A 4,776-nucleotide genomic window follows, 5' to 3' on the forward strand; every position below is an offset into this window, starting at 1 on the left:
GATACTAGAAGAAGAAGAAACCAGAATTCCAGAATCTGCCACAGTGGGAAGGGTTACTGAGATCCTTGAATCGATGAGCAAAATTCCTACGCAGCAAGTGTGCACAGAGCCCGTAACCACTGTGGAGGAAATTCTGCAGTGGCGTTACTCTACCGTGGACACAGAGCCCCCTTACGATCCAGAGCTTACAGGAATGCCTTCTGCGCTGCAAAGTTTCACTTCTCAAAACTCACAAGGCCACGCGAGCAGGTCTTCTCAAAGCACGTGATAACTTCTCTTGAAACCATATCTCCAAGGACTATGCTGAAGAAGACCGAGCTTTATGCTCAATATGTGGTGAAGAGGGATGACGGCAACCTCTACACGTTCACAAATGCTGACCTCCACAACCTCTGTGTATTTGACCTTATCTTCTTGCACAAAATTCTTAACAAGTACATGGAGAGGAGGTCAAACTATTCGACTTCTCTCAGAAGGCTGATTGAAGTAATGTGCTCTCAAGTAAAATACTACAGCCAGAAGGACTTCAATATCACGATGAGGTTATCCCAAACAGATTTGAAGATTTCCCCTCCGAAGAACAGGCCAAGTTGGTTACTTAGATGTCATCCCAACACCATTGTCCACAATCTCGTCTTTGGGTTTGTGTTCTTGGACAAAGATGACATTCTAAGGTTCTTTGATCCAGCAGAGGTGAACAAATATTCAACAGAGTCACTTGAGTGGGTGTTCAACCTAGTAGCAGCAGAGGTGCACAGAGGGCATTTAAGGGCGGACGAAGTGACCAGTATTCTGGAAGCAATCAAAGTTCAAGTCTCCTTCAGAGAGTGGATTTTCAAAGTCTACAAAACTATCAAGTCAGATCTGTAATTTGCCGTAGATGACTATCCAGACTCTGCTGTGGACTAATCTTCTGTAACAGTATAGGTCTGAGAAACAAATTTTCAATTCATTTCTTTTATGTAATTCTTTTCAGAGGATGAGTTTAATCTCCTCTTGTAATTCTTTCATTTAGTCATTTCTTGCATCCTTTTGTCCAATTTTACTTTTTCATACTTAGGGGGAGATTGTTAGCTCTAATATTCACTTATTGTAAAAGTATGAAAAAGTATTATGCAAGTGTTGACAGAAGGGTATCTTCCACATAAGTCAACAGAGGACTAGCAACAGAAGCTGTTTCTTCGTGCAAGTAAAGTTCAGCAGAACCTCTGATGTCTCTCACAGAGGTTCTGGAAAATGGTTCTCTGGCAATAAGATCTTACAAGTCAATTTTAGCAGAGCCTCTGAGATGGCTCACAGAGGGTCTGCGGATTCGTCTTCTGTGAAGATCCTGTCCTGCTGTTTATCAAAGGTTGTTAGCTGCATGTGCTTCTCACATGACTAGATTTTAATAGACTTTATTTGGAYGGCTTAGATGATTTCACTTTCTAGATCTGTCAGTAAGGTCGTTAGGGTCTAGTATAAATAGCAGCTTAGGCCTTTGTATTCAGTGTGCTTTCGAATTGTAATCGTCTAAATTTTCAATTGAATGAATTGAAAACCTTTGAAACTATTCTYCTTTGTTCATCTTCTTTCTCATATTAAACTGTGTGTTCTTGGTTTAATTACTCTGTTTTGTTCTTATAATTGTTTCGGCTGCACTGTGATCGTCCTAAGAGTTCATTCAGAGTAAGAGATCAATATCAAAACTGAATTTACAGGTCCAACAGTCGGGATAGATAGAAGGGGGTTTGTCCCAGTCTTAACCACTGAATAAAGAAAAGAAAAAGAAGAAGAAACATGTAGGGTAGAAGAGCCATTGGCAATCTTCATCATTGGGAGGAAGAGACCAATGTTTGTTGGCTTAGACTTGTAGTCTGGGATCCTAGACCTAAGGCGACAGATGAGTACATTTCCTTCAACGGGGTAGTTGGCACCAATGATCCGTGAGAGAATCCAACTGAGAAAACGAGTGCAGGGTACCACCTTCTCATGCTAGCGCTTGTTCAGCTCCAGCACCAGGTCGTCGAAGATCAACTGAGCGTAGTTCATGTTGATCTGCTTGGTTAATGAAATGGAAATGTTCAACACAATGCATAAAGCCTGATCCTGACCACGAGTATTGCTGCCCATGCACTGGATAAAGTGCAAGAAGAGGTACTACCATATCGCAAACATACGATTATTCTCTATCTTCATCTACAATTTCGCTGGAATTATTCTTCAAGGGCCAGTTGTAGCCAATGTCATCAAAGGTTTTGATGATGTATTCAGTGTCTGGCTCTTTGGCCAATGGCTTAGTCTTTGGGAGATGAAGGGTAGCCTTGACGGTTGGAACGCCAAAGCTGACAGTCATTCGGTTGAAGGTAAAGAAGATATCTTCAACCTTGTTCCCAGCTTTTTCCTTGTCTTCTGTGGCTTCAGTAATAAGCTAAAATTGCTTGAGGAATTCCTTGACCATGATCGACTCAAAAATAAGATCATGTCCTAACACAGAGTTCTTGAGGAACCTGGCTGCATCTGCAAACTGGGGCTTGTTTGCAGGTACGTCGAGCAGACCGACATGGTTGTTGGGTTTGAATGTGATTTCATCCAACAAGAAGTTCATGCTAGAGGTAGCAATTTCTATTTAAAAAGAAAATTAGAAGAGAAGAAGATGCATAGATTAATGTTAGAAATGCACTTTAGGTTAAAGTTTTGAAAGAGAAACTTTCTTTTGAAAAATTTAGAAAGAGTTTAGGATTTTTCAAGTAGAATAGGGTTGTGAAACTTGGTTTAAAATCAATAAGAAGAATGATTCTTAATCTATTTGTTTGTATTTAAAAGAAGCAAGAAACGTTTTTAAATAACAAACAAAGTTTCGAAGAAAAAAACAACAACAAAAAAATTAACTGAAGTTCCCAAATCATACAAAATCAGAAATAATCTTCAAGATCAAGATCAAGAACAAGAGTAGAGAGAGATTTTCACCAAATCTTCAATAGATTTCTTTGAGAGAGAATTACAGAATTGATTACAGCTCTAATCAGATTAATCAGCAGAACTAATGACAATTAGAGAATTAAATCCTATTTATACTAAGAAAATGGTAAATGCTAACTATTACAAAAATATTATAAAGGGAGAACTTGAATACAACTTTAAAGCACATTCTTGAACCCAACAATCTCCCCCTTTGGATTCAAGTTCGACATCTTGTAAATCTGGTCTTTCTGAGTCCGAGCAATTTCTCTAACCTCCTCAGTGCATTCCGATATTGCAATTTATCTTCAAGTAAATCCAAAGCATTAATCAGCAAATACCTATCTTTTGGACAAATCCTCTCCGACTTTGTAGCATTATCATTATTAACTCTTTTAGTTTCAAGCGCTCGTCTCACCATTCGTATAGTGCCATCGGAATATTTATTCAGCTCGCTGAACCTCATGAACTTTTTTATCCGACCCTTTGCATCATATATCACCCCGAACTTCGGTTGTTCAAGAATTATGTATAACGGATAGCCTTCAATATCATCTAGCTTTTGATCAGGTCTCTTCAAGTTAATGATTATTTGATTGTCTTCAAGACCCATCTGAACATCAAGAACCATAGACACCATGACATGACTCCGCATAAACCTTTTGATCGCATTAAGAGCCACAAGAACTCCTTCTCTTCTGTTCGTCATATTCCGGATTTTGTGGTACATGTGCTCCAGATCTTCTAAATACAAGTTGGAGAAGTCATCTTCGCTAAACACCCAGACCTGACCATCTTGTCAAGTAACTGTGAATACAGGATGCCAGACTCTAAGAAGTCTTTGAGCAATAATTCATTTAATTGAAACGACTCGATGTTTGGTCCAAACTTGGCTGATCGGGAGACGCTTTGCTTTGAGAAAGTGCTTGTATTCTAAACGATAGTCTTTGGTTTCCTTGTGGATACCAAGAATTTTATCAGCACTTAGAGCTTTGCGATGTTGGAGGAAGATACCAAAATAAATGTCTTCAAGGGAAGGCTCTCTGATTCTTGCCCTGTCATAGCCTGAAAAGTTCGCACGAATTGCAAACGGCACATAATTCTTTGTAAATATCTCGGCGAATCAAATGCCGCTCTAGGAGTATCGGACGCACCAACTTCAACTATAGTAGAGGGTTCAGGCAATGTTTGATGATCACCCTGGAACGGGAAGACATGATCTTCATCATTAATATCTGCTTCAAAGTCAAAATATACTCCAGTTGATTCATCAATGTTATCAATATCTTCTCCAAAATCCTGCTCTCCACCCAGTTCTCTGGCAAAAGCTTCATTAAAATCAACATTGGCCGACAAATCCAGTAGCAGCCTTGTTCCTACTGTGGAGTCCGCCAGATTTTCAACCATTGGCTCGGTCGCTGGATTTGTCTCCAAAATAATATCATCTTCCACAATTATTGGCTCAATAGTTCTTTCCCTTATAGATTCAGGAACAGAACTTTCGATGTTTACAACTTGAGAAGTTGGCTCTCTGTCAACACTTTGAGCACGAGCAGACGACTTAGCCACCCTTTGTCTTTTTCTCTCCCCCTCATGATGATCTGGATCGTCCGGATCATCATGCCTTCGTTTCAGTGAGGTGCCTTGAGCTCGACAAGTCTCTTCCAAAATAGATACCAGTTCGAAGAGGGAATCAATTGAACTTTAAGGGTTTGAGTGTTTGATGTGATTAACTTACTAACTTTAGAGAAGCTAGAAGCAACCACATCCTGAAATGCCAAAAACTCTGAGGCTCTAACTGTGGGATCATTATCAATTTGCTGTCGGAGGAGCCCA

The sequence above is a fragment of the Cynara cardunculus genome, unplaced genomic scaffold (genome assembly GCF_001531365.2).
Source record: "Cynara cardunculus var. scolymus isolate 2C unplaced genomic scaffold, CcrdV1 Un_Scaffold_2167, whole genome shotgun sequence".
NCBI lineage: Eukaryota > Viridiplantae > Streptophyta > Magnoliopsida > Asterales > Asteraceae > Cynara > Cynara cardunculus.